At 40.2% G+C, this 17,970-nt stretch overlaps 1 non-coding gene across 1 annotated transcript; it reads right to left on the reverse strand.

Moving 5' to 3' along the window:
• Nucleotides 1-14,434: 14,434 nt before the first annotated feature.
• LOC131222913 (small nucleolar RNA R71) lies at nucleotides 14,435-14,541 on the reverse strand. The gene has a single exon (XR_009160225.1). It is a non-coding gene; the product is annotated as a small nucleolar RNA R71 (small nucleolar RNA).
• Nucleotides 14,542-17,970: the final 3,429 nt, after the last annotated feature.

Genomic DNA, 17,970 nt, shown 5'->3' on the forward strand with positions numbered 1-17,970 from the left:
AATGCTCGTGTCATTCCAAGCATGCGATATCTTCCTTAGACAATGGAAGGTAAATAAGGATGACATCCCTGCATGAATATTTACTGTCAGGGCTTTGAAATTGTATGCTAGAAAAGTTAAAGTGGGCCATCCAGTGCCCGTAGGAACACCAATTAAAATGTGGCACTGGGAATTGTTTACAGGCAATCAGGACCGTTCAAGACATCAGATCGTCCATTTCTCAAAATTAGGATCTTTCTATGTCAAGATACTTTCCTCATGGCTGATCCATGGTACGGCCTTCCTTTCAACCATTCCGATCGTCTGTGCACGTGCTCCAACTGAGGGTGCACAATCACAATTAGTGATCCCATGGTCCACAATTTTTTTTTTTGAACCCACCTGCCTTTTCTAAAACTTATTAAAATATAAAAATTATAAACTGAAAGAAAAGAGCCTAAAAAAACCAAAGAAGAGAAAAAGCAAAAGGGTCTTCACCTCCCAATAAGTGGAAATGGATTTCTACTATTGCCTTTGGTCACAGGCATTGGCTTTTAGGCTTTCTCTTGAACCAATGCACCAGGGAATCCATTGTATCAGCAAAGAGACACAAAAATAAATAAAAGGTTTAAGATGCAAAGGGTACATTCCAAGGCATACTAAGGTGCCCATCAATAAAGGTGTTGGGCTTCTTCCCATATTCCAATTTGTAGAAAATGACCCTATCTTTTCCTCTCTTTTGTCACCCTAACAGTTCAAATGTCCCTACCATGCTCCAGTATTGGATTTTTGAAAGCCATTCCCCATAACATGAATTTCCCTTTCTTTATCATTTATACTCACGTTTATACATAATGATGGTCAATAAAATCATTAGTGTTCCAGCGGAAGACACAATAGACATGAACCTCGATCCAAGTGATGGGATCCACTTTACATGGGGTATGGTCACGTAAACAGATTGACTGAGCTTAATTACATTTCTGATCAATGGGCTTTTTACTTGATTAAGACTGTAGACTATATGTTGTTTTGACCGTCCATTTCATGGAATCCATGAATCATACAGTTGGGGTCATCTCCATGGTGTTATTCTTAGATTATATGTCATCCAAAACAGGATCCATTATCTGAACGGTTTCGATTCAGATACGTGAATGTGGTTGTGTGTGGAATTTGGACTGTCACACTGGGCCATCTTATATCAAGTAACTACTCTAAGAGAGTATTTTAAATGAAATATTCAATAGTGGCAGACCATTTGTAGTTTGGGGTTGTGGCTTGATAGCTCTTCTTTACTACCACAAATGGGGATGAGTGGGTCCATGTTTTGAAAATGGACAAAAACGCCCTGAATGGATGGCCTGAGTCTCTCTCATCTTGACATTTTATTAAATATCTTGATATGTATCGAACTTTTGTCATTTACAATCAGATACAAATATGGTTACATCTTTCCAATATATGTGACTTGCTCGTGTGATTCATTGCTGAGATTCTATCCCAAATGTCATCCCACACATAACAAGATGGCCCATTTACGAGCAATCTGATACGTACGTTCACTGAAATTGAGATTTAAAACATGCCTACATGTATTTAATTAGGATTACCATGCATGCAACCACATTCATGAGAGGAGAAAAGAGGTTCCAGTTACAATCGGACCCAAATATAAAAGATGGTCCCCATACCTTCGGTGTCACCTTATCTAAGACATACTTGGGCTAGGTTATGCTGTTTGTCACTTTCTTTTTCTTAAAGTGTCGGTGACTTACTTTTTTGGTGCGCATGGAACAGTTATATAAGATATGATCTAACCATCTGGTGGGCTATATCTTAGATGAGACATACCCAAGAATCAGATATGAGCCAATCATCTCGTGGGTTATATCTTGGATAGAACATACCCAGGAATCACATCGATCTAACAAATATAACCAATTTGTTGGATGATTTTATTTTATTTTATTTTATTTATTTATTTATTTTTGGGAAAGAAAATCAATATTTATGAAAATTGACTAAAGTCCGCTGGCCAATTTTTTTTTTAATTTTTAATTTTTCAAAATTCATTCAATCCAAGGGCTAGGACTGTCTACTCTATACAATTTTATTATTATTATTATTTTTAACACACGCACACACACACCGCCACACACTCACACCGTAGTGGGTTTTCACCACCTCTGGGTGCTTGAACAATTGACCAGATGTTGAAACTCTCAAGAGTCTACCACCGGAGCAAGAGCAAGGACCACCCTATACAAATATTGAGATGAGATGTAGTTTATTTATTTTTATTTATTTTTTAAAGATGTGGTTCATTCATGGCAGGACGACGTGATGATTGGTTCCAATCTGGCACCAAGATGTAACAAATGTGTTTTAGCACAGATATGTAAAAAGTGCGTTTGAAACACAATTCACCCATGTTATGCCAAAAAAATAAGTGAATATTTTTTTGGTTTTCTCTACTGAACTTCTTTTTTTTTAAAAAATAAAAATAAAAAGGCCGAAGCCTATATTAGTTTTCTCTACTTAACTTAGTTGGTATTATCTATATTATATATAACGTGAGTGTGAGTATGTTTGGCCAATTTCACGCCTGCAATTAATAGGGGGAGGGCCATTAACAAGTAGTTTTGAGTTGTGGCTGTCACTTCATTCAAACGGGATTTTTTGGTCTTTTGAATTCAATATTAGTAAGTGCTCACTCTAACTTCTCTTTCTCTGTGTATAGACCACCCAAAAATATGGTATATGTGATATCAAAGATAATGCAAAAGCTTTATTAAAGCCACCTTAATGACTATATTGTTCGGTGTGTAAGGGTCACTCGTGACCTAGACATGAATAAAAAAAGCATTCAGATAGAGAATTCGAATATGCATAAAGAACACAACACAATTTACATGGAAAAATCCTATCGAAAAAAAAAAAAACCATGGTAAAAAGTGATAAGTAATCTAATATGAAAACAAAATTACAAGAGATGAAATCAATATACATGCAAGATATGGAGTAGAAAACCTTAACACACTTCAAAACCCTCTTAGAAAATGTTTAAACTCTCTTATAATAACTCCAAATTGCATAATCATGATTTATACAAATCTTATTATAGAAATAGAAACAAAACCCACACTTACACAAAAACGTGCAATTCCATCAAATAGACCTTCGATAGGATCGACAGCCATCGATGCATGTCCATAAGATTAAAGCCTCAATCGATAGAATCAAAGATGATTACAAATTTGCCAAGTAAATCAAGATTTCAAGAAATTTCTCGATCGTATTGATCAATATACTAAAAATCAGCATATATTAAAGGCACCCAATTCCAATACGTTTAACATTCATATTTTTATTTTCACATGGATACACCCCGTGCATGTCCATGCACTCACACTACAATGGGTGCTCAAACCCAAGACCTCGTGTTGAAATTCTTGTTAGTTTATCACTAGCCATAGGGTCAGAGGCTAGGACATCCACACCTTACATCAGTCTAAAGCTAAAGCAGACTGTATCACTCGAAAAAGTGGGATGGGTGCCCACCATTGGAGGATGCCTTTCGTTTCATTTATCTTCGTGTGGCCTGCATGTGGGTGTAGCTGCGTCCTCTCCCTTGGTCTCCTCGTCGTTTTGTTTTCTTCTTTCCCGTGCTCTCTCCACATGTGTTGCACATGCCATACACCCTATTAAGTATAACAAGCTGTAGTTAGGTGGTATCCCTTACGTACAACCTCACTATCCAACACGGTAAGACGTGTGAGAATAGTAACTGCCTCGATTGGTTATTTTGATTGAAGGCAAGGGCATTAAAGAGACAGGCGTTGTACGTGTCCCACGTGGAATATAGGCCCTTATCAACTAACGATATTCCATGTCCCACATGGAATATAGACTCTCTCTTTTTGCTTGTGACTTCTTGGCTGTGTTCACATTAGGTTGGGATAGTGAAAAGCGATGAAGATTTGGAGTTTGATTAAGGGGGCAAAAGCAATGCTTTTTTAGAAGTTTCTAGTCTCTTATGTGTCAGCATTAATCCTAACAAACTCGAATGGACATACTCAATGGCCCACCCATAGTAATCAAAATTTGCAGATAATCCTAGTTAATCATCTATCTACCATATTCAACATTTGCATGTGCACGTATATATATGTGCATATGCACGCATGCTTTTATGTATGTATATGTGTGTGGTCTTTGTAGCGTGTGCATATGCACGCATGCTTTTATGTATGTATATGTGTGTGGTCTTTGTAGCGCACTCTTGTAGGCACATGCGAGCAAAAATTCCGGTACTGCCAAGTGCCATCCGTCTATCATCACCACATACAATCACATTCTAGGCTTGCCCAAATGATAGAATTCAAGTTCTTGCCGACATGCATGTACTATTATACACATGAAAACATGACATTTGGGTATGATAACATGCAAATTGTGTGTATGTAGTGTTTCCTTTCCTAGCATACCATATGCACATGTATTATGCATGTAGGCATGCATGTATATATGTGTATATAGCTATCCAAAGGGGTTATTTGGATAAATGAGATGGATTAGGTGAAAATGGGGTAAGAGGTGCATTTGGATAAGAGTGAATGGAGGTAAATGAAATTGAAAGTAACTGATTTAGAAGTAAATGAGATTGGTTTGAAATTCTTAAAAAGAGGAGATTTGAGAGTAAATGAGGTAAAATGTCATCTTAGATTGCCTTAAAGAGTTGCACAAGTAAACGAAAGGTGTCATTGCGCACATGTTCGCCACACACGTGACACACTGATGATAGTCCGAAACAATTCAATTATCAATTATATCATTAAAATCACACTAATAAATGATCTAAACCATCTAAATGGACTGTTAAAAAACATTGACAAGTTGCTTGTTTGTGATTCTTGCGCTTGTTTTTCACTTTTACCTAAATATATATTTCAATGGGGTTATTTCAATAATTCTGTGAAATATTATATATATATACACACACATACACATATACACATGTATTTATTTATGATATTAAAGCTGATTTGGAATATCAAATATGTTCTTATAAATATATTGAGATGCATTCTAATTCTTCCTATGTACTCTTATCCAAACAGAATATGTAGATATCAATGCATTTCATATACTTCCATCCAAATAAAATTAAGTCATTCATTTACACTTAAAATGAAAGTAAGAGGTCGTTTGGATGATGGTAAAAGGGGCAAGTCGTAAATGATATACTAGCAATGCTCCCTTCTCATTTACCAACAACTTTTAAGTTTTCATTTCCTAGTAAACGAGGAGATGACAACGGCTCTATTTTTCTGAATGAAAGCATATAAAGCATATTTCATTTACATTTATAGGCTATTCAAATACTATAAATAATTTATTAGCAAATTATTTGCAACTTAAAGCCAAATGAACAAGCTGTAAATCAATTACAACCTTTTAAGTGATTTACTAGTAAATCATTTACAACATAAACTGTTTACCACCATCCAAATGACCCCTAAACGTGAAATGGATTCCATTTATCTCCATTTACAAGCTCCCAAACAACTGTTTAGTATAATTTGGAGCAAAAAAGATACTCTTTTATCTGTATATTAGATTATTTAGTAGGTGTTGTGTCATGTACAGTAGTGCAATTAAAGCTACATCAACCTTTTTTATATTCTAATTAGATGTATTGGATCTTCTTCTTTAGATGTATCGGATCTTTTTCTTCCACAAATCCTTTCAATTTCCTTAACCAAGTATCAAAGTTTTTAGTAAACTACAAGAATAAAACTTTTGCATGTTTAGCATATGCTTTCTTACTAACATCTCTCTCCTCTTGGTTATCTTACATAAAACAAACCTATCAAAAAACCTAACTTCCCAATTGTATTCTTTTATCTTTTTTTTTTTGGTAGATTTCCAATTTCCTTTGTACGTTTTAATTATCCACCTTAGGACGTTTAGTCGTGGGTACGTATAAATTTCAATAATTAGTTCTTGGTTTTATGGCACCTGTAAGTCTAGATGGAATGTTTGTTTTTTGGAGGGCGTTCCTTTGGTTTAGCTCCCATCATAGCTGCGTGTGAATTCTCTTTCTAGTAATAAAATTACAGGTGTACTCCCACCTGTCAGAAAAAAAAAAAAAGTTCCCACTACGACATTGGACTCGCCATTGTAAATATGTTCTAACTTGTAAGTAGTGGAGCTTTCTATTTGTGGGCTGTCACAGACCAAGATCAGCAGTTGGATCAAGAGGGTTATATGCATGCAGTGGGCCCCACTACATGTGTGGTCAAGTATATATACATGATTAGGGGCAGTAAGACACCATCAAATCCATGGAAATGTGGAATCCATGCAATCCACAAGAAAATTCCGGGTGAAATTAATCTTACACTGACTGCAGTATAAAGGGCGACTTCTTTTGACAGGGCAAAATTCGTTGTAGATTTTGTCGTGATAAAACATTGGCTTGTCAACACCATGCTTGTTTCCTTTCTTTTGGTTCTTTCTTTCAATCAACTGAAGGACAGGTCTCATAGCTGGCATCTGCCATTTGAGAACGGAAGACATCAATGTCCAGCTTTTTCTCATCTGCTATTCTTCCAACAAGGAACGGAGATATGGATATCTGAGGTCCAGAAGTAATAGGACATGTCGATGTGGGCCGTCTCCTTGGAGGGCGTGCATGAAATGCATACTTGGAGCGCTAGCGGACGTATGGCCCACCAAGTTAGTTTTTTTGTGAAATTAGAAAAACTATGATACTCCAGCAGAGTGTGATGGATAATAAGCAGGCACTTAGAAATTAGAGCTTTGCTAAGCGCATGCGCATATAGAAGGCTGCCAATGCACATGCCACTATGTGCCAGCTTGGTACATTTGTATGTGATGTCTTCCATTCATCAGAGGCATGCTAGGGGCCATTGCACAAAACCTTAGGATCTAGCCTCTCAAATACATCAGAATTATGGGATAATAAAGCAATGAAATAAATCAAAGCACAAACTACACGATGCAAGAAATTTTTACATGAAAAACTCTAAAAGAGGTAAAAACCACGAGACCTAGTCCAGAGCAATAATCCACTATGAAGTAGAACGTTATAACCGATCACAAGCACACATCGCCTGGATCAAACCTTCTTCACTCATACGGGAGTGGATAAACAATAAGAGAATAGAAGAAAAACAGAGAGATCTCACAAACCACGAGGACGTAGAAGCGCTGAGACGTGGACTGCAAAGTAAATCATCTCTACAAGCAGAATCTCCCTTCCACAAGCTTCCTCTCTCTTTCTCTCTCTCTCACCTTTGATAGCCCTAAACCCTTTTAGAGTACCTTTAGGGAACCTTAGAATACCCTAGAATACACCCCAATCTCGCATACACTCCTTTATATAGATTTAGAAAGAAGTAAAATCGGAATAGGAAACAAAAATCGCAAAATATGCGTTTCCGCAAACAAATCTGTGTAAACCTTCGATGTCATCGAAGGCCTTCGATAACAACCTTCGATATCATATAAGGTCCTTCGATGATATCGAAAACGGACCAAAACTGTCTAGCGACCAGGGGTGAAAATCCTGAAAAATACTCGATGACATCGAACTGGCTTCGATGTCATCGAAGCTGGTTCGATATCATCGAACCATGACTGTAATGAGGAGAAAATCCCCATCAAATCTCTCCCTTTTCGACTCAGGAGGAATTCACATTTTTAACGCCAGTCAGGTTTCTACAAACCTCAAACTTGCCCTTGAGCAATGCCTTGGTCATCATGTCTGACCTGTTATCGTCCGTGTGGACCTTCTCAAGCTGTAACACATTCTGTTCCAAAGTATCCTTGATCTAGTGATACCGAATCTCTATGTGCTTCAACTTGGAGTACTGACTTGGATTCTTGATCAAGTGTAAAACACTTTGGTTATCGCAATAGACCACGTGCTGCTCCTGCTTCAGGCTAAGTTCCTGTAGGAACCTCTGCATCCAAAACATCTCTTTATATGTCTCTGTGACTGCAATGTACTCGGCCTCTATCGTCGACAAGGCTACGACCTTCTGTAGCTTGCACTGCCAAGAGACTGCTCCCCCTGCAAATGTGAACATGAACCTCGATGTAGGCTTCCTAGAGTCTATGTCACCTGCCATATCTACATCTGTATAACCCTCTAACACAGGTTTTTCGTCACCATAACATCGGCTCAACCTGGATGAGCCTCTTAAATACCGCAGTATCCACTCCATCGCTGCCCAATGCTGTTTGCCAGGATTGACAAGATACCGGTTGACAACACCAATCGCATATGCTATGTCTGGGTGTGTACACACCATAACATACATTAAATTTTCTACTACTAATGAGTAGGGTATCTTTTGCATCTCATCTACCTCTGCCTTCGTCTTGGGACACTGCTTATCGCTCAATCTGAAATGACCATCTAGTGGAGTACTGACCGGCTTCACTACATTCATATTGAACCATTTTAGGACTTTCTTAATATACCACTCTTGTGACAACTAAAGCTTTCTACTGCTTCTGTCACAGGTTATCTTCATTTTTAGGATCTGCTTAGCTGGGCTCAAGTTTTTCATCGAGAATGACTTGCCTAACTCCTGTTTCATCGTGTTGATCTTCTTGATGTCTTTTTCCATGATGAGTATGTCATCAACGTATAAAAACAGAACTAAGAAATCACCATCTGAGAACTTGTGCGTGAACACACAGTGGTCCAACTCCGTTCTGTCATACCCATGCTTTAACATAAACAAGTCAAACTTTTTGTACCATTGCCTCAGAGCTTGTTTCAACCCATACAAACTCTTCCTCAGCCTACACATCATATATATGCTCTTTGCCTTTGACTTCGAACCCCTCTGTTTGGTGCATGTAGGTCTCTTCTTCTAGGTCACCATGGAAAAAAGTAGTTTTAATATCTAATTGCTCTATCTCCATATCCATGCTAGCCGCCAACTCAAGCAACACCCATATGGATGTCATCTTCACCACTGGTGATAATATCTCCTCGAAGTCTATACCTTTCCTCTGACCGAACCCTTTCACCACAAGTCTGGCCTTGAACCTCGTTTGTGAATTCTTCTACTCAATCTTCTTTCTGAACATATATTTGTTGCTCAGAGCTTTCTTGCCCTTAGGCAGTTTCACCATATCATAGGTGTGATTCTTATGCAAGGATTTCATCTCCTCTTGTATAGCTTTCAACCATTCCCCCTTATGCTCGTCGGCTAAGGCCCCAGAATAATCTTCTGGCTCTCCCTCATTAGTGAGCATAATGTACTCATGCGGTGAGTACCTCTTAGACGGCTGTCTGTCCCTAGATGACCTCCTCACTTGTGGCTTAATAGGTGGATCAAGTGGAAGCTGCTCCCTCGGTCCATCTTCTGTAGGAACTCCCTCGTCCTCTACACCTTGCTGTACTTCCTCGTTATCAGGCACCACGAGAGGAATAACTAAATCCATGTCCTCTAGCTCACCTGAAGTAGGCTGGTTCTTCTTTGGCTTACCAATGTCTTATATACACTAATCTTTAAAGAAAACCACATCTCTGCTCCTGACGAGCTTCTTCTCAGTTGGATCCCACAATCTGTAATCGAACTTTTCATCACCGTACCCTAAGAACACATACTGCCTGATCTTCATATCGAGCTTGAACATCTCGTCCTTTGGTATGTGAACGGATGCCCTGCATCCAAATACCCTGAGATGACTGTACGATGGATCCAGTCCAGTCCATACCTTCTTAGGTACTTCTCCATTCAACGGGGCTGATGGAGACCTGTTTATCAAATACACTGCCGTGTGCATTTCTTCTGCCCAGAACGTCTTGGGCAACTTCGCATGGGATAACATGCATCTGATTCTTTCTACAATGGTGTGATTCAAGCGCTCAGCCACACCATTATGTTGGGGGGTCTTGGGAACCGTCTGTTTATGCCGTATACTAAGGGATTTACAATACTCATGAAAGTCACCAATGTATTCACCACCATTGTCAGTGCGGATGCACTTCTATGATCTACCTGTCTCTCTCTCTCTCTCTCTCGACCATAGCATGAAACAATTTAAACACACCAAAGACCTCGTTCTTGGATTTCAAAGCATAAACCTAAAACCTCCTAGATGCATCATTTATAAAAGTGACAAAATACAATGCCCCACCCAAGATTTTTGTCCTCATAGGATCACAAAGATCAGAATAAACCAATTCTAATGCATGCACTTTATTAACATGAGAAACAGATTTAACAAATGAAACTCTATGCTGTTTCTCTGATAAATAATCAATACAGGTTTTGAGAGGTATATTTATCACGTCTGGAAGGAGCCGCTTCCTCGCTAGTACCTGAAGCCCCTTTTCACTCATGTAGCCTAGACGCCTGTGCCACATGTCAATAGCTGAATCTTCTACTGCGTTCAACCCACCCTTGTACATACTGACACTTGCCTTATAAAAGGTGCAACACTTCTTTCCTCTGGCCGCAATCAATGAACCCTTGATGAGCTTCCAGAGCCTACTAACAAATCGACTTTCATAGTTATCATCATCCAACCTTCCTGTCGACATCAAGTTGAGGCGAAGGTCTGCGATATGCCTCACATCCCTGAGAACTAATGTACAACCCACATTGGTCTTCACACAAATATCACCGACCCCTATGATCTTTGATACGCCAGAATTTTTCATCTTCACGATCCAAAGTCACCTGACTTGTAGCTTGTGAAGAAGTCCCCGCGTGGAGTCGCATGAAACTGTTGAGGGTCAAATATTGCATATCAGACCCATTTATTGCATGGATTTATACGCACGATATTGTTTATCGGACTAATTTAATCGTGTTTGTAATGCAGGGTGTGTTTACAAGCCTGGACTGGGAAAGGATACTAAAAGCATTGGTTTAACGCTCTAATGTCACCAAGGCAAAGGACGGACTCCTAGGGATTGAGATTGGTGATTTTATATGGCTGAGATCTGAGAGAAATGAGAAACCGAAGCTCAAGTGGTCTGAAAGTCAGCCAGAATGCAAGATCACAGGGTTCCCACCATCTGATCGGCTCCGAATTTCATATGTCGCCTGAGGACCACAAATTAACCGTACACGTCAAATTTTTGTCCTCAGATCACTGTGGAAGTTCCCCAATAGACAGATTAGCCCTTGGATTCATTAAAAGGGGCCCGCTTGAGATATGGATATTCTTCAATTTTGGTCTCAACCATTTAATCTACAAGAGACAAAGAATGAGTGGAGTGGATTGATCACACGCATCTCGGTGGACCCCACGTGCGACGTGCGTGTACATAGCACGTTCGCACGCCAGCCGCACTGGACCAGGAGTCCCGTTTAAAGTCGGCTAGCCCGACGTCTTCCGCACCAGCAAACAGCGGACGCACCAGCGTCCGCCGGTCTCTCGCAGTGGGGCCCACTACTCATTCAAACTCTCTATCTGAACCATTCACTCGCCCCATGGAGTAGCCACGACCACAACAATGCTGAGCTTTTGGTCTCATGCAAACGAACGCTTGAGATCTTATCCAAAAGGAGAACGGACGGTAGAGTAAAAGTCTTGGTGGGCCACACCGAATCCGAGCCGAACTGTATCATTTCCGACCGGTTTTGCGAGAAGAATCCAATGGTCGGAATGGATTTTCTCACCGGCATTGATCCTGGGTCCCACCAATCACCAGCGCAAGGTCCGCGCAAGCTCTGTTCGCAAACAGAGCTTGCGGACGAAGCTAGTGGGCCACCATCATTTCTCTTCTCGATGATCCAAGCCGTTCATCTGCTCTGGAAGGTGGCGAAGACCTTCACCTAGGCGGAGAAATTGCGAAAGACATCAGACATCAGATCTTAACCGTTCAAACATAAAAAGGACGGCAAATCAGAAAATCAAGTGGGCCACATCAACATCGAAATACAACCGTCCATCTCAGATTAGTTTTTCGAGATAAATCGAATGGATGGGACGGATTCTACTGATATCATTGATCGTGTGCCCCATCAACACCACAGTAAAAAGAAAAGTTACATCTCTGTTACGCAAAGAAGGCTCCGCAGCTGCTTTATTCTGGGAAAACGGCACCGACCTCTCCCTGGCTGGATATAAGAAAGAGAGAGAATGGGGGATGGGGGGGTGTCCACGGCTGGAGATTCAAAGGGAGGAAGAAAAGGCTTGAAGGCCAGGGAACGGGATCAGCGTGAGGAGGAGAAGAAAGAAAAGAAAAAAAAGAGAAGAAAAGAAGAAAAGTGGGCCGCTGCTGCACGTCAGGGAGAGTGAATGAGGAGGGAGTTCTGTTCTGAGCGTGGCTGCAGGTCATCTTTGGACGGGAGCAGAGGTTTGGACGGTTGAGTTCTTCCTTTTTCTCTTCTTCGTTTTTTTTTCGTTTTCTTTCTTTCTTTCTATTTGTTTTGGGTTTAGACCAATCATGTGTGGCTAAACCTCTTAGCTAGGGCTAAGAGGTGAAGCTTGTAGCGTGATGGGAAGATTTTTTTTGCCTTTAATTCTATTTTAAACTGAATAGATTTGGTAATGGGTTGATTTTATGGGAATATTTTTTTAATGGCATGTTGTGACTGAAATTACAATGGGCTTGCAATGGCTTTGAATATTCCTTTCCTCTTTTTATATTCATGAAGTCAGGAAGCCCTGTTGTTCATCATTGTCCCATGGGCATGATAGGATGACAGTACCTTCCTGATCTTCATGGCATGTTGATTGATTGATAATTAGATTAATTCTGTTGTTTGCTTTGTCTCCTGGGCATGGTTTGGTGATGGAATCCATTCTAATTCATCCATTCTTCATCTCTTGAAACCCATATCAATGGCAGTACAGTAAATTTCCATAATCTGTGATCCTGGCATACGATCTCCCTGATCTCTACAAGTGGATCCTCTGAATCCCTAGTTCCCTTTCTCAGAATTCCTTAAAGTCTTAGATAATTCTTCCACAATTATTCCTTAATTTCTATTTGGTTTAGATCACATCTTAGTCTAGTTCTAGTTCTTCTTGGTTTCAGATAACGTACAGGTATCAGTCCCTGTGGATTCGACCTCGGTCTTACCGAGTTTATTACTACATCACAACCCTGCACTTGGGGAGTGAACAAGTTTTTGGCGCCGTTGCCGGGGACTGATAGTTACGATTTTCTGAAATTAATTAGTTTTAGAATTAGGATAAGATTAGGATTTTATTAACTTTAGTTTTAGATTTTTATTTCTATTTGATTTTTAGAACTAACTTGTTTCTTGTTTTGTAGGATCCTGACATAAGTTCTAAATTGGTAATTCCTTCCTAATCTCTCTCGCTTTCTACCTTTTAGAATTAGGGTTTAAATTTTGAAATTTTTAATTCCAGTCTTTTTTTTTTTCTATTTTTAGGAAGCAGTTTATTTTTAGAAACTAGGGTAGTTATTTCCCTTTCTAGAAAAATCCTCTAATTTTCGAAACTTTTCTCTTTTGTTTTTCACTTTCTATTTTTAACTCTTTTTAAAATCTAATTTGTTTCCTCATTTATTTTTAGGATTTTTGTTTAGAAACTAACCTTCTTATTTTGTAGGCCTTTAAGATAGAAATCTCTAATTTGGTAAGCTCTTTCCCTACTTCCTATCTTTCAGTTTTCTTTTAATAATCTACTTTCTAGTTAGATCCTTCCTAATTTAGTTTAGAAATCTCCACTTTCTCTTGAGAATTCATTCTTTTAGAAATTAATTTACTGCTATTTTTCTTTTTAGAATCTAACTTATTTTTATTTTATTTTGCAGGTTTTTAACTTAGGACTTCAATTCGGTAATTTCTTTCCAACTCTCTCTTTCCTTCTAGATTTTCTTTTCCTTTCTTAGGATTAGGTTTTTAATTAAGGGCTGCAAGTGTTTCATGCCCAAGTGGGCCCGTGACAACACTCGACGTCTCTTGACCGAAGGAGGATTAGTTGAGGGGTTGACTATCCATCGCAGGATTAGACACCGCTCGAAATCCCCTGAGTTAAGTGAAGTTATGGCTGAAGACCAACCTCCTCTACTCCCACCCAGGGTGGAGGATACCCAGGATGAAAATGAGGTGCAACAGGCACCCCCGCCTCGTACTTTACGAGATTTTTTACAACCGGCGGGAGTGAGTACGCCCTCATGCATGATTTTTCCTGAAAATACAGGACAAATGGACATCAAGCCAGGAGTTATCCAACTCCTTCCCAAATTCCATGGACTTGAATCAGAGAGTCCATATTTGCATTTGAAAGAGTTCGATGAAATTATAGCTACATTATGTTTTCCTAATGTATCTGAGGATACAATTAGGCTGAAACTCTTTCCTTTTTCCTTAAAAGAGAAAGCTAAGACGTGGTTACATTCACTGCGTCCTAGATCCATTGGCACATGGAGCGACATGCAGGAATAAAAAAATTCTTCCCACACCATAAAACGATTACCCTCAGAAAAGCGATCATGAACTTTGCCCAAAAGGAAGATGAAACATTCTTTCAATGTTGGGAAAGGTTCAAAGATTTGGTCAGTTCATGCCCACAACACGGATTTGAAACATGGCGCATTACAAATTTTTTCTATGATGGACTGACATCTTCCATGCGCCAAATGGTCGAGACAATGTGTAATGGAGAGTTCATTAATAAAGATATAGACGAGGTATGGGACTACCTCGATAGTTTGGCTGAAAAAACACAATCTTGGGACTATTACCCAAAGTCGAACACCACGTCTAGGCCGACTCAATTAAAGGAGAAAGGTGGATTATATCTCTTGAAAGAAGAGGATGATCTCAAGTGTAAAGTGACTACACTCATAAGGAAAGTTGAGGCCATGGAAGGAAAGAAGGATAAGGTCAATGAAATTGTTTGCGGCATCTGTGATTGCAACATTCACACAACTGAAAACTGTCCTACAATACCTGCCTTTCGAGGAGTGTTGAATAAACAAGCCAATGCCGTAAATAACTATCAAAGACCTTTTACTGGACCTAACTACATACAATCCTGGCTGGAAAAATCATCCAAACTTTAGTTGGAGGAATGGACAAACGGCGACTCCTCCAGGTTTCTTCAATCAAAATCCAAATCAAGTGAAACCTCAAGAGGAACCGGTTCAAAATCCCATACAAGAGCTGGCTCAGGCAATGCGGGGAATCACAGATTTTATGCAAAAGATAGGTTCTCGTATGACGGTTCTAGAAAAGGGGATGCTTCCTGCACAACCTCTCCCCAATCCTAAACCGCAATACGAGAATAATGATCCCAGCTCTTCAAATCAGATGGGACATGCTAAATCCATCACCACTCTTAGGAGTGGGAAGATCATTGATAAAACTCTTAGGTTAGGCCCGAAAAGCCTCAAGAACCAAAAGAGGACAACAATGATGGATCGTGATGTCCCACAAAAAGTGGAACCGGAACTTCTAGAGAAGCCGGTTGCTCCATTCCCCAACGGTTGGTTTCACCAAAACCTCTCTCTAACTCTCGGGATATCGTAGAGGTGTTGAAACGTGAAAGTCAACATTCCTCTACTTGATGTCGTTAAGCAGATACCTTCATATGCCAAATTCCTAAAAGACTTATGCACGACCAAGCGACGGAAAATTATTCAAAAGAAAATCTTCTTGACTGAGAAAGTGAGCGCCATCCTGAAGCGACGTGCGGCAGAAATTCAAGGATACCGGTAGCCCAACCATATCATGTGTAATCGGGAACCATCGAATTGATCACGCACTTCTTGACTTAGGAGCGAGCGTCAATTTGATTCCGTACTCGGTATACAAACAGTTAGGTTTGGGTGAATTAAAACCCACCCTAACCACACTACAACTTGCTGATCGCTCTGTTCGTGTACCAAGAGGGATAATTGAGGATGTGTTGGTCCAAGTTGATAGATTTTACTACCCTGTAGACTTTATCATCCTGGACACCGAACCCATCAATAACATGAGCACTCAGATTCCCGTCATTCTTGGTCGCCCATTCCTTGCCACGTCAAATGCAATTATCAATTGCAGGAATGGTATCATGACTATGTCTTTTGGAAATTTGACATTGGAGTCAAACATTTTTTTCAATAACGGCAACAATTCAGAGGATGATGACGATTTCCACGATATTAACATGATTGACTCTTTCGTGGAAGATACGACACCTCTGACCTTATCCTCCGACCATCTAGAGACGTGCCTGGCCCACTCCAATGATTTTTATGATGACATGATTAGGGAGACTTGCGCCTTGCTTGATACTGCACCGGTCCTTGAAGTTAACCGATGGAGGCCACAATTTGAAGAATTACCACAAACTGATGTAGTGCCTCTGCCGTCTAACCTCAAGCCGCCGAAGCTTGACCTAAAACCTTTGCCCTCTGATTTGAAATATGCATATTTGGGTCAAGATGAGACATATCCGGTGGTGATCTCTGCCCACCTGGAGAAAGAACAGGAGAGTATGCTTATATCTACTCTCATTGAGCATAAAGGAGCCCTAGGATGGACGATAGCGGACCTCAAGGGAATCGATCCCTCGATTTGTACTCACCGCATATATCTTGAGGATAATGCAAAAACCGCTCGGCAACCACAACGTAGACTAAATCCAAATATGAAGGAAGTGGTTAAAGCCGAGGTTCTTAAACTATTGGATGTGGGTATTATATACCCTATATCTGATAGTCAATGGGTGAGTCCAACTCAAGTGGTCCCTAAGAAGTCCTAATCACCATCGTAGCCAATGCTAATAATGAACTCGTGCCAACTAGAGTCACTTGGTTGGAGAATGTGCATTGACTACGGGAAGTTAAATATCACGAGGAAAGACCACTTTCCTTACCATTCATTGATCGAGATCCTGGAAAGGTTAGCTGGTCATTCTTATTATTGTTTCCTTGGCGGGTATTCGGGCTACAACCAGATAGAGATAGCCCCGAAGACCGAGGAAAAGACCACATTTACATGTCCCTACGGCACCTTTGCCTATCGAAGGATGCCATTCGGACTATGTAATGCCCCTGCCACCTTTCAGCGATGTATGCTTAGTATTTTTTCTGACATGGTGGGGCAATATCTAGAGGTCTTCATGGACGACTTCTCTGTTTATGGTCCATCTTTCAGCAAGTGCTTGGAAAGTCTTAAATGTGTGCTGAAAAGATGTGAAGAAAAGAACCTGGTACTTAATTGGGAGAAGTGCCATTTCATGGTTCAGAAGGGAATTGTCCTCGGGCATATCATCTCGTCCAAAGGAATCGAGGTAGATAAGGCAAAAATCGATCTTATCTCTAACCTACCTCCACCCAAGAACATCAGAGACGTGCGATCTTTCTTAGGACACGCAGGATTTTACAGGAGATTCATAAAGGACTTTAGTCTTCTCTCGCGCCCTTTATGTAATCTTCTTCAAAAGGATGCTCCGTACGAGTGGACTGAGCAGTGCCAGGAAGCTTTCACCAAGCTTAAGGGCACGTTAACCACTGCACCTATCATGCAACCCAACTGGAGCCTCCCTTTTGAACTTATGTGCGACGCTTCTGATTATGCTCTTGGGGCGGTCCTTGGCCAGAGAAAAGATAAGAAGCCCTACGTCATTCATTACGCGAGTAGAACTCTAAATCCGGCCCAAGTGAACTACTCGACTACGGAAAAGGAACTCTTAGCCGTAGTGTTCGCCTTGGACAAATTTAGGTCCTACTTGATCGGATCCAAGATCATTATCTACACAGATCATGCGGCAAGATCAAGTATCTTCTTTCTAAGAATGATTCTAAGCCCCGCTCGATACGATGGATCCTTCTACTCCAAGAATTTGATTTGGAAATTAAAGATAAAAGGAGTAGAGAACGTAGTGGCCGATCACCTTTCTCGCCTTAACACCTCTCGATTCCCTTGAGGCGACCCATATCAATGACATGTTCCCGATGAACAATTGTTCAAAATCTCCCATTCACCTTGGTTCATTGATATTGCTAACTATCTTGCT

Source organism: Magnolia sinica, chromosome 1 (genome assembly GCF_029962835.1).
Source record: "Magnolia sinica isolate HGM2019 chromosome 1, MsV1, whole genome shotgun sequence".
Taxonomy (NCBI): domain Eukaryota; kingdom Viridiplantae; phylum Streptophyta; class Magnoliopsida; order Magnoliales; family Magnoliaceae; genus Magnolia; species Magnolia sinica.